The 25,987-nt window shown below is 45.5% G+C and overlaps 1 pseudogene; it reads left to right on the top strand.

Moving 5' to 3' along the window:
• Positions 1-547: 547 nt before the first annotated feature.
• The window catches only part of LOC144752815 (uncharacterized), a 36,109-nt pseudogene continuing 10,669 nt past the window's right edge, over positions 548-25,987 (top strand).

Here is a 25,987-nt window from a genome sequence, read left to right as displayed (position 1 = left end):
TTTTACCAGTACTAATCATATAGTGTAGGTTAAGTGAAAAAGAGCCGCACAGTGTAGTTATAAAAATATGTATTTATTATAAACACTCACTAACACATTGGAATATCTCCTCCCCGGAGATATAATCACAAGAACAGGTAAGTAGTACAAATACACAGTAGTGTCCATGGGGAGACCAAACCATATACTAATAAAGTGGAGAGCGAACCACGAACTAAGTCGAGACTGGACTGAGAAGATGTAAAAGTGTTGGGGACCCCAGGAAGCACCAAGCTAAGTACATAGGAACACCACAGAGGCCGTGTGCAGCGTGGGAACACGACCGTGTGATCAACACAAGTCAATGGGGAAGCTGTGGTTGCCGTTTTCAGGAAGATGGACCTTTCTCAGAGTACCCTGAAGAAACCCCATGGAAGATGAAAGGTTGGAGAGTCACACCACCCGGGATACCCCGGGAACCAGGATATCTACACCAGGGAAGTCGGGTGCATAGGTGCGAAGTGACGTCGGGAACCACCTTAGACTACAATGGACGACTTCAGTAAAGATGCCGCTGCTGAAGAAGCTGAAAGTGTCTGGGGGAACTCAAGGATGGATTCAGGATATGAGGTACCTGCAAGCTGAGGGGACAGAGTCTATGCTACTCAGGAGGGACCAGGAGGCACGAAGATGCATGCCCACCGATGTCGGAAGATGCAGGGGAGTTGATGGTGACCTTGGTGCTGTAGCTCTCCGGACAAGGCTATGCTGTGGAAGACCAGAAGCTGTTCCATGTGAGATGTCAAGAGGCAGGGGGTCGGTGTCCAGCTGGAGCACCAGCAAGCCTTGGCAGCTCCAACAAACATGGTAGACGAAAAAGGTGCAGTGTCAGGACCAGCAAGGTCCAAGAGATTCACCAAGTGAGGGTAAGTCAGAATTGGCCCGAGTCAACTGGAGAGCCCACTGGAGCCGAAGAAGACCCTCGAGAGGACCCACGGGCTGAAGGGGCAGCAGCCGTAAGAGGACCTCGAGCAGCTCACCAATGATGCAGGCCCACGGTACAGAGGATGTGGTGAGGACAGAGATCTTGGTATCAAGAGATGCTGGAGCTTCTTGTAGCTCAAAGATCTCTGGAGAAGAGAGTCAACAAGCCTTGACAACGGCAAGTGGATGTGTGGCTCAGGGGTACTGCTACGGCAGTTCTGACGAGGGATAATGGTTTCAAACTTGCTACAAAGCCAGTGCAGGCCTGAAGGGACTTGCTGAACCACCACCTGTATTGCTGTCGGAACTCAGGAACAGCAGACCAGCAGATCAGTAGACCAGCGGTGGGTGACTCCATCACTCCAAGGGAGATTCCTTTGGGTGTCTTGGATGTCTACAGGACTATAGAAGAACCTGTATGGAGCACAGGCAAACATGACGCAGAAGACTGGCAGGACGAGGAGACCAGGAGCAGCAAAAGTCTTCCCAGTTGCAGTCTTGGTTCCCAAAGTAAAGTCCTACAAAGTCCAAAGTGTCCGGACGGTTGAAGATAAAGCGGTTTCGGATCTGAATCTTGTCCCAGGATGAATCTAAGGAACCACCTACAGGTAAGGCCTTAAGAACTCTAAAGAAATTCCTATATGCCCTTCAAAACCACCCAGACCTAGTCCCACAAAAGTATTTCGCCTCTATTGAGGCAACCCAGAGAGACCTTCTCTGGACTGGTGTGCCTCGTATCTCCCTCCAGAAGCTCACGTTGAGCTGGTTTGATGGGGGGACAGCACTCCCAGATATCCGGAAATATTATTGGGCGGCGCATCTGTCAGCCATTAATCAGGGTACATATTGTGCAGGGAATGAACCAGGGTACGAGATGGACAAATGGCTTCTTCTGGGAGGAAACTTCCAAGCGGCTCTCTACTCCAGACCGGGAAGGTACCGACTAACGGGACCAACCAAACACTCCGTCCAGCTGTGTCATATAGTCCACAAGAAACTGGGATGGGCTGGCCGACTTACCCAGGCAACCCCACTGTGGGCTTCAGAGAAGGTAGGCACTCTTAGCTGCACGAAAGGATTTAGAAACTGTGATCTCATAGGCAAATCTCGTATCAAGGATTTATGGGGCCCAGAGGGAGTATTGCCATTTGATACCCTTCAGCACACATATGATTTAGCCCGGAAGGAACACTTCCGTTACATGCAGGTCTGACATGCACTACAGGCCAATATTCCTCCTGAGACGCAACTCCCGGAGTCCTCACCACTAGAAGATAGACTACTGGATGGCCACCTCCAGGAGAAGGCCATATCGTTCACATACAAAAAGCTCACTAATCATACCCCGGATCCACTACTAGCCCTTAGAGAGTAGTGGGAGGCAGACGGATTTGAGATTGACGACGAAGAATGGCTCGAGGCGCTAGCATCCCCAAGGAAATAGCAATATCAGCTAAATTGCGATTGATCCAGTTGAAGATCCTGCACAGAGTATACATCTCTGGCACCAGGCTAGTCTTGATGGGGCGCAGCGACGAAGGGCTCTGTCGAAGGGGGTGTGGGGAGGCGGGAACCTTTCTGCACATATTGTGGGAATGCCGGGAGGTACATGCATATTGGACACGGTCGCTTAACTGTATGAGGGCAGTGTGGGGGGTGGAATTGCGACCTGAGGCGAAGAGGTTCCTCCTTAACATTTGGGAACCCTCAGACCTCCTAGCGAAAGGCAAACTGTGGGCCACACTAGGCCTGGCGATAGCAAAGAGGAACATTGCAAGGATGTGGGGGGCCACCACACCACCAACACTCGGGCGTGGCAGAAAGATATGGACTGGTGCATGGTTCAGGAAAAGACGGTGTATGTGGCTAGGGGGTGCCAGAGGAAGTGGGTAGCTGTGTGGTCCAAATGGAATGAATATAGGGGAAACATATGTGAGCCCCCCATGATTATGACTGTTGACGAGCTAATTGATTGATGATCACGGTACTATAAGAAATGGACTCAGACTCATGATAGATACCGATTCTGCAGATTTTTAATTCGTGTGTATTCCTGATATGTATAACTTGTACTGATGCTCTGCCCTGGGTGTGACCACACTTCATTTTGATTTGCTTTGAAAATAAAACATTTTTTTATTAAAAAAAAGATCTCTAAAGAAAGGTTTGTGACGATTCAGGGGTCCCTCCCACAGGAGGGGCTGGACAGTGGGGAGAATACTCCCATGTCCTTTGTCCAGTTTCACGCCAGAGTGGGAGCCAACGGCTCCCTGAACTGGCTCCAACTGGAGTATGCAAAGAGGGCACCAAATGTGCCCTTCAAAGCAGTCTAGTGGCGCTGGCAAGCACCCTCAACTTGGCCCAATATAATAAGTCCTGTCTGGGTGTGGTCACACCTCCCTGTGACAGGAAACTTATTGTCCTGCTTTCCCCTGCTCAAGCGTGGCTCAGCAGCAGGAGGGTAAAATTGTGTCTCTGGTTGGCAGCAGCCATAATTTGCTGTCCAGGTCTAGAAGACTGGTACCAGGAGCACTGAGGGCTTCACAGAGGGGCCCTACAGTGCATGGAATCATACCCAACACCATCTACGGTGTTGGGGTATGATTCCAACATGTTTGATACCAAACTTGCTAGGGTTCATTACAGCCAGTTTAGAGCTAGCCATCGCGTAATGACGCATGGCCGCTCCATGTATTGTAATGGCTGATGCACTTACAACCCGGGAGAATGGACTCCGAGGATTGTAGGGGTGTCCTGCTCACACAGAGACACCCTCCCACTTATAACCAAACACCCTGCCTTCAGGATTGAAAGGCCTGCCTTAGAGGAGACTTATAGGTTTTAAGTGCAGTGACCTCAGATATAAGAAAACTTATATCTGTTGTAAGTGATGCTAGCACCAGCTTACACAGGCTGCCATTGCAGGCCTGTAGCCACAATTTGAGTGGTCACCCATGGGTGGCATAATACATGCTTCAGCCCATGGGGGACCTCTGGTGTACCTATGCCCTGGGTAACTTAGTACCATATACTAGGGACTTAAAAGGGTACACAAGTAGCCAGTCTGGGGTGTACCTAAGTATTCACCATGGTACAATTTAGGGAAGAAGCATAGAGACTGGGGTCCTGGTTAGGAGGATCCCAGTCAGACTAGTCAGAAAAACATAATGACACCAACAAAAACTGGTGGTAACAATGAAAGCAGATCCTACTTTCCTACCAACACTATTCAGTGTCAAGACCCAATGGCCATGTCACTGAGGGCATGTCGTCACACTATGAATCTTAATGTTAGTGAACAGTAATACTGCTGGCCTTCTTGAAATGTTTATTGGTATAACCGCTCCGCTACACTTGCATCTACTACATCACTACAAAAGAGCATAGATTACTTGGAATCAAACGCAGACTGATGCACACCATATTCTTAAAAATTGTACAAACTGTATGATGAAGTGTAAATCTAATTGAGATGGTTTGGTGCTTAGCTCTGACTAGTAAAGATTGTATCGCAAAATGTCAAGTCCAAAATATCCTGGGGCGCAAATATTGAGAACTGAATATGGCAAACAAAAACACAGTGAAAGTAAGTGGAGATATGCAAGTATAGATTTAATAGTCTTACCCAGGGCTTTAAGTGGGCCGGGTCTTCAGGGGTCTGAGCACCGGCAGTTTTTTAAAAAGGGGCCTCGAAACGGGTCTCTATCGGGCTCTGTTTTGTGCGCTGGCACAGCCGGTCTGTTTTTTTCCGGACTGCAGTGACAGCAGTTTGCTGTCACTCCAGTCCGGAACAAAGAGCCAGGGCGCAAAACAGCCCGATAGAGACCCGTTACGAGAGAGCAGGCACATCGATGTGCGCTGCTCACACTGCTCACTTCTCACTAGTGGAAAAGTTACGGCATGACGTCATGCCAGGTGAGGGTTGTGGGGGAAGGGAAATCCTTTTAAAGAGTCATTAGGTCTCGCCTAGACGAAAGCAAAAGCGTAAGCTTTTGCTGTCTAGGGCGAGACAACTTATGTAATCACTTTCGGGGGAATGTGGACTGCAGACTGTCACAAGCGTCTCCTGCCGGAGATTCTACCTCGTGAGCGCGCATGTCGCCGTGCCTCATTTTCCCATTCGCAAACAAAGCCACACTCACGCATGCGCACATACACTGCATACACACACGCACCCCCCCTTAAACAGACACACGCTGCATACACACACGCACCCCCCCTTAAACAGACACACGCACGCACGCACAGACACACTCAAACAGACACACGCGCGTACACCCCCACCCTCAACCCCACTCACCGGGCTCCTCTCCCCTTACGCATGGGAAGGCACTGTGCTAGAAGGTGCGCGGTCTGAAATCACCGCCGCCTCCCACAGCGGCATTGTAGGGAAATTAAAAGTTGCCTCCCCGTAAACACCGCCGCAGCCTTCGGGCGCCTCACAAATCCCGAGCGCAGCTCCTCTGACGTCAGACGAGGAGCCGCGCTGGGATTGGTGCCTGTGGGGCCGTTGCCTGGAAACGGAAGTGTCGTCGACGCCGGGCGGGAAGGGCTTCTTCGCTCCTCACCCGGGCAGCGCCTGCAAGGATCTAACACATCACATAATGTCCCCGTGCTTACAAGAAAATAAATATTTCCTTGTGTAATATAACTGTTGCTCGCGTAAAGCGCACCGTTACCTTCGGGTCGAGGTTGCGGTATATAAAACTGCCCCAAAAAAACATAATACGCGATGGTGAACGGACTCACTATTCTAGCAAACGTCACACTTTATTTTGCTACGAAAAACATAAACGCAAAAGATAAACGCCGGAAGTCTTCTTGTCTCGACCTAAAACGCCTTTTCTACTCTCGCGAGATATCATTTCCATGGGACGATTTCGCCAGCACAAAAGTCTGCCCCGTGTCCCGGGAACTGCGCTAAGAAAAGCCAGAGAGCTTTGCGGAGCCTGATGGAGCCACCGGCCTGAGGCGGCCATGGAGCCGGGCCTCCCGCTGCTGCTGCTGGGGAGCTGCGGCCTGCTGCTGCTCGCTGCCGGTGAGTCTGGTTTACGGGCCGGGGAGTGGGGTGCTGCTATGTTTAGACTTAAGGGCGCAACAGGGAGATGTCTGCGGAAGCCCCTTCCCGCGCCTGTTGTGTCACCTTACAGCACTCGCAGGAACTTTCGGGCGAGTTTAGAGCCCCTCACTCACTCGTTGTGCTTCCCGAGGCCACAGCCTTTGTCCCGGAGCCGCGTTGTGCGGCTCTCTGGCATCTGCCTGGCTGCACTGATTACCAAGGGCAACTGCACTCTGTCACGATGAGACCGACATTTAGGGTTTATTACAGCACCTTTAGCATGTACACTTGCCTCGCACCACCTACCCGTGTAAACAGCGCATGCACAGACTGATGGAAAAGTGCATGTATAGAATGCATGTGTACGAACTGCTAATGGGCCATGCATTCAAGTATAGGGTACTAGCCACAGCCGAGTACCTTAATTGTACAGTCCATGCATTCGTGTACAGCTAATACAATATGCACAGACATGTTCAAACGGCAAAAGCTCGTTATTTACAAGCACAGTGTGTCATTTTTCTATGTGATGCATTTACTGACTGAGCTATTAAATGTGCTTGTTGAACCTCCGTTTCACCGCACTGATTGCTCATGCTTTGCGTATGCGCAAGTATCGATTACTGTAACTGTTTGTATACGTACAGCTTGCTACTTCATATTGAACATGCACAGATAACTTTCTCTCTGCTCTTACACTAATGTGCTTGGGGTGGGGGAGACCAGCCCTATTGTGCATCAGGCTGGGAGGTGAGACATTGGAGGCAATATTTATTAACTAAAAATACGACAGCTCGCTGGCTGCTAGAGGTGCAGCTATTTTACAGGCTCTATTTACCGCAAGGCGACATTACTGGACATTCCACCTCTTCGAGCCCATTTTACAAAAAGTAATCAAAATGAACATCCACCACCACATCCACCACCACCACCACATACACCCCCACCACCACATCCACCAACACCACATCCAGCACATCCACCACATTCAGCACATCCACCACTACCAAATCCACCACCACAACATCCACCTCCACATCCAGCACATCCACCTCCACCACCACATCCACCACCAAATCCACCACATACACCACCTTCACATCCACCATAACCACATCCACCACCTTCACATCCACCACAACCACATCCACCACCACCACCACATCCAGCACCACCACCACATCCAGCACATACACCACATCCAGCACAGCCACCACCACATCCAGCACAGCCACCACCACATCCACCGCCACCACATCCACCACCACAACATCCACCACCACATCCACCATCACCAGCACATCCACCATCACCAGCACATCCACCATCACCAGCACATCCACCATCACCAGCACATCCACCATCACCAGCACATCCACCATCACCACATTCACCACATCCACCGCCACCACATCCACCACCACCACATTCATGTGTGTGTGTGTGTGTGGCTCTGTGTGTGTGTGTGTGTGGGTGCAAATGCAATAGGTCTGACATTTACGAGAGATTAAGCTATTGGCACTGTAAATGACAATGACATTTATTTATCTGATTTCAAAACCAACACATAAATAGAAAAGTTGTCATTACAATGCCAATAGCTCTAACTTTTGCAAAGGCGAGACCGTTGCATTGTAAATGCTTGTTTTCTTACTGGATTTCCCTTCTTTTTCTGAAATGCAAGAGCAGTAACATTGTGGTAGGTTCACCAGGGCTTTAATTGGAAGCGTTTTCAATATTATATGTAACAAGCCATGGTTGCAGCTTATTTATCTCATGCAACTAATAACAATTGACAAAGCCAATAGTCCTTACTTGTTGTAGGTACGATGTTACTTGTTGTATCACATACCTGGATGCAATGGCAGAAACAGCAAAATACAAGTCGGGCGGCACACTATGCTAAACACACATTTTTAGCATAAGTGTTTTAAAGCCACGCCCCTAATTACACTGCCAAGCCCCTTTGAGAGACCCCCCAGTTTTTTAATCCCACTTAAAGCCCTGGTCTTACCTCCACATCTATGTACCTGGACGATATATATATCCAGCGGCGGCTGGTAGGTAACAGTGGCGGGGAGGAGTGGAGTTTAGAAAAAAAAATTACTTACCCGGTCATCGCCGGTCGACACACGCCGCCTCTCCTCCGACAGAGGAACAGGAAACACCTAGGCTCCCAAACTCCTGTAGCCAATCACGGCAATGCCTTACAGCGGCATCTGATTGGTCTGAGAGCTGTGGTTCGGCACTCAGACAGGAAATGGGAGTAAGGCAGAGTCGTGATTGGTATGAGAGCCGTGGTTCGGCGCTCAGATGGGAACTGGGAGGCTGTGCATGTTCTCCACCCAGGCTGTACAATACAGCCGGTGGAGAACAAGCAAAGTGCGCATGACGGTTTGACCGACCCAAGGTGGCTGGCCAAACCGCCATGCTCACATAAGGTGCAGCAGCAACCACACCTCCTCCCTCTCTCTCCAATGCTGTGACAAGCAAGCCCAGTCCCTCCCCAACCTGGCTGGCTCGTTACAGAATTTTTAAACAATAATGTAAGTTTATTAACGTTGCATTATTATAATTTTCTTCTTCTTTTTAGGCTCAGTGAGGCGACGCTCCTCCGCCTTAATGGAGGAGCCCCCCCCCCCCCCCCGTAACTGTCAAAGTACAAATATGTGATGTTTAGTAAACATAAGCACTCCATCATCATTTGAGGAAAAGTTAATATTAATTTGATGTATTTTCATGCCTATTAAGGCGAAATTTAACATCAATTCATATAAATATGCGGTCAATTTGTCCAAATTTTGGAAAGGAAATATGTCGATGTAATTTTGCGGGGTCCTTTTCGGCAACAATTCATTGTGATTTCCCGAGCATTTGCTTGATAGTTGGCGACGCGGTGCACCCTCTGACTTCATGCTGAATAGCAGCGCGCAGGGTGTATTTAAGCTTTAAAGTTTGCAAGCTAATGATGTCCTCTGCTATCCAACACACTGTGACCTCCACACTCCGTGTCAGTGAAGAAAATGGCAGGAAGCGGTATTCAGAAAAATAACGTGTATTGTCATTTGCAGACATGTGCACGAGATGGCGCACCATCCTAAATTATGCCTCGTCATATTTAATACATGCCTGAGATTTGAGAGCGTGCGTCATGATACTACCCCATGTCATGCCAAGAGCTCAAACGCAACAGGAAAGCAATATACATTAAAAAGCCTCGCGTCAATATGTTTTTGCTTTCAGATGAATCAAAACCCACGTTCCTCACAAATAAAGGGATAAATCTGGAGGGAGAAATAGTGACTGAAAATAAACAAGCTAAGATGTGACATAAGAAACAGATCGCTTCACACGTTTGAGTGGGCACTGTGCACAGTCGGACTAAAAAACATAAATACACACGGTGCAAAAGAAGAAGCTAAAGAGTTTAGAAAATAATAAAAGCAAAATTCACAGAGACATAATTATTGATGGCAGACAAGGCGTGCTTCCCTGCCGCTGTCAAACATTAAAGGCTAATTGCATTTCTCTGTACGAGGCATCTGTCCGTATCCCGCATCAGGGATTTCTGAATTGAATGGGGATGCATTGGGGAGGTGTGATGCGCGCGCCGCACACTGAATATCCTCCAAGCGCCATGCATTCCGCACACCCACCAACGGGCACACCGCACAGCCAGCTGCTTCACTCAGCTGTCAACGTCAAGTACAGCGCGTCACTGTCATAAAGGTTACCCCTGAAGTCAGGGAGTAGTAAAAAAAATGAAGTCCCCCCCCCACCACCACACGCACTTTGAACTATATATCCCGTTTGCAGAACAAGTGGCCCCAAAAGCTATCCAATTGTGGTTTATTGCTTTGATTTGCTTTGCCTTCTTCTTTCTCTCATATTCCTTTAATTTTTTCTTCTTTTTGTTTCTTTTTCTCTTCCATTCTTTAGTTCTGATAGTTGGTAGCGTGGGTCGAGCCAACGAATTATTAGCCTGATTCATGAAACGAAAATCGGCTCGCAAAGGGCCAGATTCTGAGAATCTGGCCCTTTGCGAGCGCAATTATTGCATTTGGGATTCATCATCCCAAATGCAATAATCGCTATTACAGAATTCGCTATTGTGCGAGGAATTGCATTTAAGGAATCTCTATTAGAGATTCCTGAAATGCAATTCATCAACCAATTTTAAATTGCTAATTCGCAATTTCGGGCCGCTATTTACCGAGAGGTCAGACCTCTCGGTAAATAGCAAAAACTTAGAAAAATGCTTTTAAAAGCATTTTTCTAAGTTGCATGTTGCACACACACATGTCCTTTGGACATGTGTGTGCGCAACACCTGTTCCAATTTGCATTTAAGGGGTGCTACAGGGTGTCCTTTGGACACCCCTGGCACCCTTTAAATCGCTATCTTATTTGCGAGTAGCAAATTGCTACTCGCAAATAAGGAATACTCCCCATTCATTCCTATGGGCCTTTCCTACTCGCAAATAAGGAATGTGTAGGAATCGCTATTTATTTAGCAATTCCTACATGAATACCGTTTTGCGAGTCTCTAATAGCGATTCCTTATGAATCTCTATTAGAGACTCGCAAAACGGTACCTTGATGAATCAGGCTGTATGAGGAAGCGCGAGCCACAGCCGGGCCTAGGGTCTGGCTCGGGTCTTACAGCCAGATTCATGAAGCCTAAATCGGATCGCAAAGGGCCAGATTCTAACCGCCTGATTCATCAAGCTAAATTGCTCTCAGAATCATTTCAGGGGTGGTACAGGGTGTCCTTTGGACACCCCTGCACCCTTGAAATCGCATCCTTATTTGCGATTAGCTAATCGCAAATCGCAAATAAGGAATAACTCCCCATGCATTCCTATGGGCCTGTAGGCCCATAGGAATGCATGGGGAGTTATTCCTTATTAGCGATTAGCAATTAGCTAATCGCAAATAAGGAACATGTAGGAATCGCAATATTTATTGCAATTCCTACATGAATCCCGTTTTGCAAGTCCTTAATAGCAATTCGTTATGAATCGCTATTAGGGGCTCGCAAAACGGGAGAATGATGAATCAGGCTGTAAGAATCTGGCCCTTTGCGAGCGCTTTTTTTGTATTTGGGATTCATCATCCCAAATGCAAAAATCGCAAATTTTGAAATCGCTAAATTGCTAATAATTGCATTTAAGGAATCTCAATTTGAGATTCCTTAAATGCAATTCATGAACCATTTTAGAATTGCGAATTCGCAATCTGGGGCCGCTATTTACCGCGAAGTCTGACTTTGTGGTAAATAGCGAAAACTTAGAAAAATGCACTTTAGTGCATTTTTCTAAGTTGTATGTTACACACACACATGTCCTTTAGACATATGTGTGCGCAAAACCAGTGTAAGTCACCATTTCAGGGGTGCTACAGGGTGTCCTTTGGACACCCTGGCACCCTTGAAATCGCTTCCTTATTTGCGATTCGCTAATTGCTTATCGCAAGAAAACGCAGCAAATTTTGCGATTTCCACATGCATCCCCTTTTGCGAGTCTTTAATAGCGATTCCTTAAAAATCGCTATTAAGGACTTACAAAACAGGAGCATGATGAATCTGGGGGTTAGTGCCTATGCACGAGCCGAGAAAATATTTGCTGTGTAAAATATGCATGTCGTGAAATATGATAAAGTCGAAATTCTGAAAAAGTGTATTTTCTTAACATGTAGAAGCTTTGAAATTAATGTCACATAGCACTGAGAAGTACGTTATTAGAAGTGATAGTTTTTAAACATGAACCATCAGTGAACTAAGAGGCAGGACAATTGTCATGTAAACCCTAGAAGTGGCCCACATTTTTATAGAACAACACTGTAGTCTAGTAAACCAACACAATAGGTTTGTGTATAACTGGTATTCTGAACCCACACTGAAAGGGCTTTAATACGTAATAATGGAAAGAAAAATAGTTTTGGTGAAATGAAATATTTAGCTAAGATCACATAATTTAAGCAGTGAAGCTGTAATTTATCCAGATTTTTGGTTTCACTTAGTATAATCAGCCAGTAAATAGGTATTATTTATCTTTCGTATGTTAAGGCTTTGTTTTCAAAAATGTGTGCATTTATCTCCAGTTTTTATATAGTGCGTACTCAACCTGAAATACTGGAGCAGTTTACATGAGCACAAGATCACCATTCATTGTTTATGAGGATGTGGAGATTTGGGGGGAGAATTACCAAATCTCCACGTAATGCAGCGCAGCCTCCTGCGAGGCTGCGCTGCGTTACGTGACAGGGAAGGAGCAGGAGAGCGCCATATTTACAAAGATATGGCTCTCTCCTCCCCTTTCCCTTACGCCGGCACTGATTACAGCTGCCATGTGCCACACATTACTTTAGCGCCATAGCGTTGGTGTGTGTGTGTGTGAGTCTAGCACAGGTTTTGTACAGGAAGGGTACCCTTCTTGTTCAAAATACTATGCCTAGGCACAAGGGAAAGCTTTTCCCACATTTTATGCGAGCTGCACAGTGCAGCACACATGCAAAGTCGAAAAAGGAAAAAGAAATTAAACAATTACTCGTTCCTTGCACAGTTTTCTCACGCTAAACCCAATATACTGTATTTGGTAAATTGGGTTTCAGGGTATCAGGTCAGACATGTTCGAACAAAAGGTAGGGGGATAGTTCCTTTTGGAACGACGGGCCCTTACACACCATTATAGGGCTTGCTTTTCGTTGGTCCGGCACTGCAATGCCCAATGGGCACCTTCAAGGGGGCTCTTTATCAGAGAGTTTTTGTCTCAGTGCCGTATGTGAAGTGAAGGGCGCAAGGTGTACAATTGATGAAAATAGGCGTAGGTGTATAATACGGAGTGACTTATAATAGACTAACAAATTCTATGAAAATCAATTTTATCGGTGAGTATGCTTGTCCAGTTAAAAAAGTGGTTAAAAAAGTGATTACAAGGAACTGCATACCCTTAATTGATTATATTTACCTTGAAGCACATATGCTGGACTTTTATGCGTTGTTGGTCCCCTCTTGTTGTGATTTATTTTTGCTGTAACCCAGTGCAGAGGTGTAACCACTTCTGCACTGTACCCATGTAAAACTAAGCAGTTCGCACACCCCCCGAAATCAAGAAGGAGGAGTGCTTTTTGAGAAGGGAGAAAGCCTTCTGCTTTTCTCTATCGGGATTCCACTCTTATCGGGTGACTACCTAATTCCATGTCATCAAGGACAACCTCTCCAGTTGAACTAGTCACCTACAAATCAGTGGTATAAGGTGCTTTAGTCTAATCAGTTCAATGGGAAATACATCAAGACTACATCACCAAGAATGCATTAGGCTGCCACTCACATGCTCATGACTGGAAACAGTGCCTGTAAAGACATGATGGGAGGTTGTCAACCTACATATATGCAGATTTATACCATGGCCTTCCACTGCGAAAAGTACTAGCAGAAACCAGTCAATATGCTCGGTTTGAGGGAGGTAGGGACTCCATATAAGGAGTGGTTTTCTCCTGTCTGGTCACTGGTGCTGGAATATATAGCCAATCCCAATTCACACTAATTATTTTTCCTCAGCTCGAGAACAAAGCCATCTATTTGACCTGATTAAATAGTGGCAACATCTTTGAACATGGTACAAACCCATATTGGAGCTGGACTCTTGCCACTTTCATTCATTCATTAAAATACATTTTAGCCTAGAAAACATTTACAGATGTGAACTTTCTGGCCATAAAGCTATGGCTTTTTTTCTTTCCAAGGCACAGACCAAGGCTGAAGATGTCCACCAGTGAACATCTACAGGACATCTAGTGAAAGGACCCTTAAAACACCATCCAGACTGTCAGAGACTCCAGTGATGCCATGCTGGTTGTTATACTCAGACTCCATTGGTTATCTCACTCAAACAAAAACTGTGCAATGACTACCAACTCACGACAAACATAGAATAACTCTAGTACTAAAGGCCTAGGAAATTTTGAAAATGTGAACAACAGTCAGAAGAAACAGGGATAAATAGACTCAACATTAGGGCTCCTGGTTTTATAGGATTTTTTTCCTGACATTTATTTTGTATTTATCCATATTTATTTTAGGGTGATCTTTTTGGTATTTATCCATTTTTATTTTGTGTTGTGAGGATAAATAGATTCCTAAAATAATGCCTGTCACATTTTCGTAAATTAGACAGCCAAATATAACAAAACAGTACACCCACTTATAAATATTAGCATTATATACAGATATATGCCAACAATGTTCTATATTTTTCCACTTTTAAAAATAAATACTGACAGAAAACACATACAGCTAGATTCATAATTGAAAATTGCGCTCGCAAAGGGCCTGATTCTGAGAATCTGGCCCTTTGCGAGCGCACTTTTTGCATTTGGGATTCATCATCCCAAATGCAAAAATCGCTAATACAGAAATCGCATTTTAGCGAGGAATAGCATTTTAGGAATCTCTATTTGAGATTCCTTAAATGCAATTCATGAAACTTTTACAAATTGCGAATTCGCAATTTCTGGCCGCTATTTACCACCAAGTCTGACTTCGTGGTAAATAACGAAAACTTAGAAAAATGCACTTTAGTGCATTTTTCTAAGTGGTATGTTACACACACACATGTCCTTTGGACATGTGTGTGCGCAACATCAGGCTACATTTCCATTTCAGGGGTGCTACAGGGTGTCCTTCGGACACCCCTGGCACCCTTGAAATCGCATCCTTATTTGCGATTAGCAAATTGCTAATCGCAAATTAATGGGGAGTTACTCGCAAATAAGGAAGCTGTAGGAATCGCAATGAAAATTGCGATTGTTACATGAATCCCGTTTTGAGAGTCTGTAATAGCGATTCCTTAATAATCGCTATTACAGACTCGCAAAAGGGGACTTTGATGAATCTAGGGGATAGTTTTCTACATGTATTTTTCTGTAAAACTCAGTATGAAAGAGAAAACTGCGAGCCTTAATTTTATTTAACTTCAACATGGCTTACTGTAAGAAAAAGCTTGTCCGACTGCCCACTTCTTTTCTCATATTTATTGACATAATTTTTTGTGGTGAGGGACGGGGGAATTCTCTGGAGTTAAATAATGTCTTACACTACCCCTTTCCCAAATGTCCCAAATTTCCCTTCTTTTCGTATTTTTGTGAATCACGACCATTCTTCAAGTGCCATATTATATGTGCACCCATGATGTCTTTACCCATCAGGCATCAAATGAACAGACAAATGAAATAAGTATTACGTTTCAGGTTAGTCAAAGCGGACACTTGATTTGAGAATACTGGCCGATATGTATGAACCCATTTAGCATTTCTTAACGGGTTGAATCACTATTTCGGCCCATTAAGAAATGCTAAATGGCCTTTTCAGATGTACAAAGGGCCAAAACCAGTCGCAATTTGCAATTTCTACCTGCTAGAAATCGCAAATTGTGACCGTGATTTAGGAACTGCAAATATGAATTACCTATTTGCAATTCCTAAAGCACGTGTGCATAGGATTTCCTAAATGTGAATCGGACATTTAGGCAATGGTATTATCATCAACTTGAAGTTGATAGTATCCATGTGCAAAGTTAAAAAATGCATTTAAAAAATATTTTTTAACGTGGCATGAAACACACATATGACCCTAGGGCATAAGTGCAGATTCATGTGCACTAAGAAATTCGAGCTGCTTCCAAGGGGGCCGAATGCCCCCTTGGCTTTGCATTTCTTAAATTGCAATTTCCCATTAGGAAATCTTAATTTAGGAAATGCAAACCATTTCCTATTTTGCACATAGGCGTGTATGCAATGGCATTTCCTATTTGCGAATCACTAAGGGCCAGATGTAGGTCGGTCGGTAACGGCCAAAAATCGGTATTTTCGGCCGTTACCGACCGGTATAACAGATTTGGCATGTAGGAGCACAATTTTACAGAATCGGTAAATTTACCGATTCGGTAAATTTACCGACTCTGTAAAATACCGAATCGGTATTTTTACCGATTTGGTAAATCTCAGATGTAGGTGGGACTCTTCAGAGTCCCAAAGGCCCTACAAATTCGGTATTTTAACACCCAATCCAATTGGGTGTTAAAATACCGAATTCAGGTGTGCATGCACATGTGTGCATGCACACCTAGCCATGTGACAGGCAGACATGCCCTTAGGGCATGTCTGTGTGCCACATGGCGCACATGCCTATTTTTGGGGTGCCAGAGGGTGTCAAAGTGACACCCCCTGCACCCTTGCTAAAATCGGTATTTACCGATTCTGTAATTACAGATTCGGTATTCACAGCCCATAGGAATCAATAGGAAATACCGATTCGGTATTTCCAGATTCGGTAAATACCGAATCTTAAAGATTCGGTATTTACACATCTGGAAATACCTACATCTCCCCCCTTCATATTTACCACTTCTTAAATACCGAATCGGTAAAATTCGGTATTTAAGAAGTGGTAAATAAGAATTACCTACATCGGGCCCCTAAAAGCGCTTCCTACTTTGTAGGAATCGCTATTAGCGAGTCGCAAATTTAGTACATATCCTTTAGCATTTCTTAAATAGAGATTCCTATGGAGTCGCTATCTAATAAATGCAAACGGAAAGCTTTGTATATATGGGCCATAAAGTCTTAAGATTGTCACATGAGTATAACCACAAACATATGTTACAATAGAGTTTCCGGAGAGTTCAGGTCGACTTTGCTAAACTTATTATTGTGATACTGAGACCACAACTCCTGTTGTGCCATTACAGCGTTGATAAGTGAAAATGGGAGGATTTTTACAAGTGAAGAGCTAGTTTAGTGCCTCAACTCTGTGAAGCCAGTTGGGGGTCCTAGACTCCTAGGGGAATGACTGTGTGGGAGCAAAATGGTACCCCAAAAATGTAGAACCCCCTTCAAAATTGGCCTAAATAATTTCTCCCACTGTAAACTGAATCAGAGACAGTGTTAAACCTCAAGTTCATGAGGCAATATGTCCCCACCTTCTGGCACCTCCCCGAACATCAAATCATCAGAGTAACACAAATTATTAGGTAAAGGACCCAACACAATAACTGAGTTTTAGATAAATGAAAAGTTAAAAGGTTTGACTACAAAAATTCAAAATGAGTGATACAGAGTAAATGCCATGTAGGCTCACACATGCAAAGTAATGCAGAGTATGCAAATATCAGACAATATTCTAAGTCTTAATGGACAGCAAAATGAGTACATAATAGGACAGCATCCCTAGTAATACTGGAAAGTATAAAAATCTTCTGGCTCACCCCCAAAATCAAGGTCTGTTTTTACACAAAATTCTTGCATAGAAAATTCGTTTCTGCACATTTACCATGGTGTAAGAAAATTTATAATTTCTTCAGCAAATCAGATTGCAAGGAAAATAAACGTCATTACCTTAACACCTAAGCACTATCCGATTTCCTTGAATACATTTTCAACACCCTCTATGCTAATATCAGCCGAAGTTGTGGAAAGGCGGGATTTTACCTCTAGAGTCTGCTTACCATTCTCCAGAATCCCGTCACAGGTCGACTAGACCTTTTTACCTGTCATAGAGTGAATTAGGCATTCCTTTCATATGGAAAATAAACGAATTTTAGAAATCCCAATAGCTTCCCCCAAGAACCACTGACCAAAAACTAAGTTTGAAAGTTTATTACATAACCAAAAATAACTGCAGGTACAAACACCTCAGCAAGAGGTTCAAAAGATACACTGGGACTAATACAAACATAATTCTACGGAAAAGTCTCAAGCGACTGATGAATAATACAAGAATCAATTCCAGAATCATCAGACTGAACAAAATAGCTATAACCTGGGTTCTAGTACTCATTGGGATAATAGACATAAGTTCAAATTAGTCTGTCCCTACTCTATACTAGGTGACATCCCTACTTAACAACAGTCCATCCTAGCAAAAGGTGTCAGCCGTGGTGACTTCCAAAGAAGTTCACTCACGTTCTCTTGAATCAGGTGTAATTCTCAATCCTAGCTAAGCTCCTTGCCATCCGACTGCTCTCTCTAGCTCCTCAGCCCATCTCCTCTGCCTCCACCCTCGGGGTGCTGTCCCTAATACGAAACCCCACAATGTGAATGACACGCCTTCAGGTACGCCCCTCTCGGAGGTGTTAACTTCGAAACTTTCCAGTATGGCTCTCTTCCATCTTTGTCCATGCAGACATCCTTGGGTCCCAGACTCTTCATCGCTTCTAGTTGCTTCTTCAAATTCCTGATCTACTCCTCCATGTCTGAGTCTAGCATTTCTAACTCTCATACACAATGGGCCCTTCTACTCTATTATCTACTTGGTGATGCACCTGCAAAGGAATATACGCAAATAGCCTTACAGTCTAATAATGTTGCAACATCTTCTAAAAGCCTCTTTTATAAAACATTTCCACATCTATACGCTAAGCAAAACTTTCAACAGGCCTGCACCAATTCTATGAACTAGGCCTCAGCTTGATTTAAAGGCCCAACAGTTTACATTAGCAATCCCTTGTTTCACTAGGCCTCCAACCTTACCAGCAAATACATTTTCTACTTTAAGCTAATTGTCAAATATAAAAGGCACAGTTAACTTCACTAAGCAGATCTAAATGCACAATAGTGCTCATTTAAACGCACTTCTTATAAGTGAAAGATTTCATTTTAACGACATTTCTAGGTTATACAGCAAGTGTGGATGTAATTCATAACCGTGGCTCTTCAGATTTCTAATACCAGTTCCTCTAGTTCTCCATCCCACATTACATCTAAGCATGATTAAAGTCCTCTATATATGCGGGTGCTGACTACTTGTACATATGATGCACCCCTACAAATTTCACTGTAAATGGCGCTCTCTCAGTTCCCCCCTTTGATGACCCGTGTCATCACCACCTTACATCATCCTCAGGGTAAGAACCGCTCTAAACCGTGCTCGTGGCCATTTTCCCTCGCTTGAGCATTTCCAACGCTCTCAAGCTGCGGTATTGACTGTCCTGCAGCCTCTCCATTCGCATCTCTTGCTCTCTCATTGATCTCGCCAATCTATTGGACTTGTACCACTTGTACAATCTTACCAAACCCCACAATCCAATCACACATGCCACTGCTATGATAAGGGGTTTCAGTACAAACCCAAGGAAACTCTTCCCCAAATTGGCAAACCAGTTTCCAACTTTCTCAAATCCTTTGCCAACCGTCTCCCACGCATTCTCTTGTGTCAAGTCCTCAATTTCATAATGGATTGCAGTAATGTTGCTTATATATTTCTACATATCTTTAGAATTGTCTGGTATATAAGTGCAACATTCTTGGACCTTCAAACGTTTACAGACCCCGCCCTCTTTTGCTAGAATGACGTCTAGGGCAAGACGGTTCTGTTAAACCATTGTCCTAATCGACAACATCTCACCCTCAACCAGCACTAATGACTTGGCTGTATTCATTGACAATTCATCCACTACAGTTGCCAACCGCCGTATCTTTATGTCATTCAAAATGACACCCAACATAGGTATCGCTGCTCCAAACACATCTCCCACAATTGCTCCAGCACTTTCCCCTCGCTTTCCCCTCCTTTGAGGCCCTCCCTCTAAGAGTGCAAAATCTTCTGTATGATAAATCTTGGGAAAGATAATTGCTAGATAGCAAGTTCCATACCACTTCTCTGGCAACCTCACATACGCATTCCTTCCACAAACAAAATATACAGTAGGAATCACTTGCACCACGCTCTTCAGGAAATCTTTGGTGTAGTATTCCAATGTGAAGGTGTGTTCACACGTAGTATGACCCACTTACACATTTTCATAATACGTCTGTGGTCTGTGAAGACACAACTTCCCTTTCTGCACTTCATCTAGAGCTATTGGACCATAACTCCCTCTAGACTTATGCTGCTTCTCTTCCTCCGTCCAATCTACCTTGCCTTGCCCTGAATCTCTCAACTGTTTTTGCTTCGTGTACCTATCTTCCACCTGTTCAATGAACTTCTTCTCCGTTTCAGATAATGAGCAGGTCAAGTTGTGCCGGTGTGCATACGGTGTGTCTAGCTCCTGGGTGGGAATGAAAATATCCAAGTCTGTCCTCTGATTTATAATAATCCCACTTGTTCAAATGCTTGTAATTCGGGACTTCTGGTAACACAGCATCATAATTCGAAAAGAAATATTCAAAATGATTTCGCCCATAAAGTATACTAATCAGCAAACTACATGAAATTCCATATGTCAAGGGAAGGTGATGGTATCTAATACCCTCATCTACTGAAGCTGGCAATTGCATACACACATAACAGTCCTTCGCATCCATCGCATCAATGTATTCATACAATAGCTTTGCATATGCATTCTGTCCAAAGTTTCCCTTAGACAGATCTGTATGTAGCCTGCGACTTTCTGCAGCTAGCAAAGCCTTCTCTCTTCGCTCTCTGTCTTCTTTCTGGCTAGATGTGGTAGGTGTCAGTGTCCCCTCAGTCTTCGCTAACTGTTCGTGTGGTGCAAAATAGGAAACTAAAACTACTATAGCTATAAGGAGTATCACTCCTCCTACCAGAGTGCCTACTATGCACTTGGCTCTACGATTCGGGTTTCCAGGCGCCATGGTCTCAGCACAAAGTAATTCGTTCTCGGAAAGTACCCAAAAGTCTCTTTCTTTGTTATTTGAGTCTCTCAAACCACCTCGGAAAGCAGAAATCCCCGTTTTCAGTTCTTCTTTTGCTTCTACAATAGACAGCCCTAACCCTTCTCCGTCCTCTGTGGACAGTCCCTACATTTGTTCTTCTTCCACTCGGCTCTAGGTTAAGTTAAACAGCTATTTACAAAGTCTTTTCAAGTCTTTTCAAGTCTTTAGTAATCAATGATGATACTTGATCCGATTGCCTGCAGCACATAGTCTAAAAGTTCCATGCGGAGCACAACTGCGTCATAAGCTGGTATATCTGGACCAAATGTAGGAAAGATCAGTCTATCCAGAAGTAAATCACGTATCTTGCTTAGGTAAGGGGGATTGGGAATAGTGAGTGTTAGTACGCCTTCAATTTCAAGTCCAGGTACTAACAGTATCACTTCCAGCTTAACATTTGGGATCGTACTGGTCACCGCCACTGACCTCACCCTCCCGGACCTCAGTACTCCTGGCATTTGTGAAAGGGTAGGTCCACTCTGGAGTGGCGTATCTTCGGCAAGGTACTCTCACCCTCCTTGACCTTCTCGGACCCCTTTGCTCCGCTCCTTGTTCTCCCTCTTCCGGATCTGATTCTTCGGACACAGGGGCAAGATTTATTTCAGAAGCCAATCTCACATTCATTCACCTCCGTCTCTCGGGCCAATGATCCTCTGCACTTCTTGCCCTTCTGTTTCTCGTTTGCACACCCTGTTCGTCTCCACTGTCAACCTCCTCTGTACTCAGATCACCTTCTCCGCCACTTCCTCCTTCTGAGGCAGATTCCGTGTCACTTTCGTCTTGGCCGTTTCCTGCCTGATCACGGGAGTCCCCAACTTCCACAGGCACCCCCACAGCTTGACTTGCCCCCTCTGATGAATCCTCTTCTTCGTTATTATTTTCATCTATGAGAGGAGCTGTTCCCTCCACGGGTGCTGGGACTCGTCGGGTGTGCGAAGCATGGACCCAATTTGGCAATCTGCCACACTTCACAGCAGTAGTAGTGACTAGAATCAATTGAAAAGGGCCTCTCCAACGTACATCCAGGGAGCTCTTCCGCACGTGCTTCCGCACCAGGACCCAGTCACCAGGGCACAGGTCGTGACAAAGGTCGCTAGAAGCCGGGATTTCAGCAGCCTGCACCTGAAGAGACACAGAACGTATGAAGTCAGAAAGTCCCCTGCAGTAATCAAGGATCAGGTCATCTGTGATATTCAGCAAAGCAGTTGTAGGAATAGATGGCAGCCTCATAGCCCTCCCCATCAGCACTTCATGAGGTGAAAGCCCTGTCCTCCTGTCTGGGGTACTACTCATACTCATTAGTACCAACGGCAATGCGTCTGGCCACTTCAGGGATGTGGATGAGCACACTTTTGCCATTCGGGCTTTAAGGGTTCCGTTTATTTGCTCCACTATGCCAGAAGCCTCTGAACGGTAGCTACAATGGAGTCTCTGGTCTATGTTCAAGGCAGAGCAGAGCATCTTCACAACATCGCTATTAAAGTGCTTTCCTCTGTCCGATTCCAAAGAGGTCGGAACCCCGAATCGTGGCACCAATTCCCTCAACAATAGTTTCGCTACTGTGAGTGTATCGCACCTACGAGTGGGATATGCCTCAACCCATCTAGAGAACACACACACAATCACTAAGACATACCTGAGGCGATTGCACCTTGGCATCTCAATGAAATCTATCTGCATCCTATAGAAAGGTCCGCCGGACCTCCCAATGTGACTCAATGTAACAGGTGTTCTTTTCCCAACATTCAGCTGTTGACTGGTTACACATCTCTGACATACTGCTTCCGCAGCCTGTCTAAATTTTGGATTGTACCACGTTTGTCTGAACACACGCACCATCGCATCCCTTCCCAGATGCACAGGACCATGTATCTATCGTGCCATTGCACTCACCAGCACATTTGGCAACACAGCTCGTCCATCAGCCGAAACCCACATATCCAACTCTCCCTTGACACAGCCAGCCGATTCCCACACCCTTCTTTCATAATATGACGCTTGTCCCTGCATGTCTCTCAACTCCTCCCATGTGTCTGCCACCTCAAGCATCATGCTTAGTTCGGTTCTTTCCCTTGGCCCCTCAATAGTTTGTTCGGTAAAGGAGTATCCCTGCTCCGCACAGTATCGTGCAACTTCATCAGCATAACGATTCCCCATTGTCACAAAATCCGTACCTTTGGTATGGGCTGTACATTTTACCACAGCTATCTCTGCAGGACCTTGCAGGGCCTCCAGCAATAACCTGATAAATTCGCCATTCCTGATTGGGGAGCCCGATAATGTCATATAGCCCCTTTGAGACCGCAATTGACCGAAGTCGTGAACCACCCCAAACCCATATTGGCTGTCAGTGAATATGGTGATCCGAATCCCGTTGGCTGTCAAACAGGCACGCGTCAACGCAATTATCTCAGCCACCTGCGCAGAGTGTACTCCTTCCAGGCAGGCTGCTTCAATTATTCCAGAAATAGTACAGACAGCAAACGCTGCTCTCAACTGACCAGTATTGTCTCTTACACATGAGCCATCCACGAAGTAAATTTCATCAGGGTCTGTCAATGGCTCATCAACAATATCCGGTCTAGGTTTGGTGCATAGTTCAGTCACGTCAAGGCTATCATGGTCTTCCCAATCATCTTCTATATCATTTGGTAATGGCAACAAAGTAGCAGGGTTCAAGACAGAGCACCTCCTGAGAGTCACATTTTCCGCAGCAAGTATAACCTGCTCATAGCGTGTGAGCCTGTTGTTGGTCAAGTGCTGCGTCTTGGTCCTGGTCATCAACAATTCCACAGAATGAGGTACATGCACTGTCAGAGGATATCCCATCACAATGCTTTCACACCTTTCAATGCTGACACCTGTTGCAGCAACGGATCTGAGACATCCGGGCAACGCTGCGGCTACTGGATCTAAAGTAGCCGAGAAGTAAGCAACTGGTCTACAGACTCCTCCATGATCCTGCACTAGGATTGCCAAAGCACACCCCTCTCTCTCACTGCAAATGATTTGGTGTAATCAGGCATTCCCAGAGCCGGAGCGCGACACAAGTTCTCTCTCAGCTCGAGAAAGGCCATCATACAATCTGTGTCCCATGGTACCGGATCACTCACGTCCTTGTGCGTCAGTTTCTGCAATGGTTTCGCCTTCAGGGAAAAGTTAGCAATCCACTGTCGGCAGTAGCCAACCATACCTAAGAACATCCTAACCTCTCTTTGAGTCAAGGGCACAGTCATTCTCATGATAGTCTCAATCTTGTCAGGCGACACCTTTCTCTTTCCCTTCTCTATTCTGTGACCCAGATACTGCACCTCTTGCAGGCAGTACTGTAACTTGCTGGGGGACACCTTGTGTCCATTCTCTCCCAAGTGGTTCAACAAGGCAATGGTGTCAATCCTGCAAGCATCTTCTGTGTCTGACGCAACAAGGAGGTCGTCTATATACTCCACAAGAACAGAGTTCTGCGGCAGTACCAGACTCTCAAGATTCCTTTTCAGCAACTGATTAAAGATCGATGGGCTCTCTGTATACCCTTGGGGGATACGACACCACGTTAAAACGCGACTCTCTATTTTGAACGCAAAAAGAAATTGGCTCTCCTCGTGCAATGGGATGGAAAAGAAAGCCTGACACAAATCGATCACAGAAAACCATTCAGCTTGGAATGGTATCTGAAACAGTATCACTGATGGATTCGGTACCACTGGACAGCATGGAACAACTATGTTGTTAACCTTTCGTAAATCCTGCACAATCCTGAACTTCCCACTTGGCTTCTGCAACCCCATTATCGGAGAGTTACAGGGACTGCCCATAACCTCCTTTAGGATTCCCTGTCTAATCATGGACTCAATCACGGGTCTTATCCCTGCAATTGTTTCAGGAGTCAACTTTACTGGGGTGTCCTTGGGAATTCAGCGTTCGGCCTCACTTGAATTCTAACTGGCTCTACTCCTTTAATCAATCCGATTTCCTCCCCTGTAAAGTCCCACACCTGTGGTGAGACTGAATCTCTCAGGTCCCAAGGGAGTTCTTCCACCGTCAAAGCAGGGTACAGTTCAATGCACACATGCGTATTTGCAACCTTAAAATCTGCATCGTCATCGTTTGTCTGCAACTCAACTCCCTTGGGGGTACAATAGATGGTGCAATTGAGTTTACACAAAAGATCCCTTCCCAACAGGCACACAGGACTAGAATCACACACTACGAACTGGTGTCTATCTCTGAAACTTCCGATCTTCACAGGGACTGGCTCAGTCAGGGGGTTTGTCATTCTTCTGTTTGCTACTCCTACAACTTGTATGGTCTGTCCTGAAAGGGGTAAGTTGGGGACTACCGCAGACCGCACAGTGTCAACCAGAAAGGTGGTGGGATGACCATCTACATCTGCCTCTACAAACGGTCCTCTCTGATCTACCTCCAGTACTGCTCCAAGAGTACAGCCCTCCTCCCCATCCACATACCGTCCGGTCACTGGGTCAAATTGGTAACACTCGTCCCCTTCCACTATGAAAGGCATCTGCTTGTATACCTTGTTCCCTGTTGAAATCTTCGGTGGCTGGGGAACCGGAGCCCTAGGGGCTGACGTCCCCCCTTTCGTCATCTGGAACTTGGTCACTGTCACCTTTCGTACCGGAGGGGCTTGTACTTCCTCCTCCTCCTCCTCCTCCTGTACCTGATTGTCTGGGTTATGGGGACACTCGCGTCTCCAATGCCCGACCTCATGACATTGATGACACTTGGTCGTCTTTTTCAGGGTGGCTACATCTATCCTTGGTCTCGGACCTTCCTCATTGTCCCTCTTCTGTCCCCCCGACTTCCTCCCCAATGTGCCATTGCCTGACTGACCCTGTTTTCCCGATTGCATCTGTACTAACATCAATTTGTCCTTCAGCTTCCTTGTCTTCGAGTCTATCTCATCACTGCAATACCTCGCATATCTCAAGATCTCATCCAGAGGCTTGTTTTGCCAACAGATTAAATGTTGCTGTATCATAAGGCAAATATCAGGCCTCAGTCCCAGAACAAATTTGGATACGAACTGTCCCATGTCCTTTGGGTCCATCACATCTAACCCACTGTACTGCTTAAAAATCTGCAATAGCCTCTCGTAATATTCATGCACTGTTTCCTTTGGTTCCTGCCTAGTCCGATCTATTTTCACCCAATCAATGTCCTGTGTAGGTACTTTGGTCTTTAGCCACGTGATCGCTTGCTCGTACTTTGCCATCACCCTGGGTGACGGTCCATTTGTGGCGGCATCTCGCTCTGGCTCTGCTGTGGGCCATTC

The sequence above is a fragment of the Lissotriton helveticus genome, chromosome 5_1, assembly GCF_964261635.1.
Source record: "Lissotriton helveticus chromosome 5_1, aLisHel1.1, whole genome shotgun sequence".
Taxonomy (NCBI): domain Eukaryota; kingdom Metazoa; phylum Chordata; class Amphibia; order Caudata; family Salamandridae; genus Lissotriton; species Lissotriton helveticus.
The sequence above is the reverse complement of the archived record's forward strand: the minus strand, read 5'-3'. Positions and strand labels throughout refer to the sequence as shown.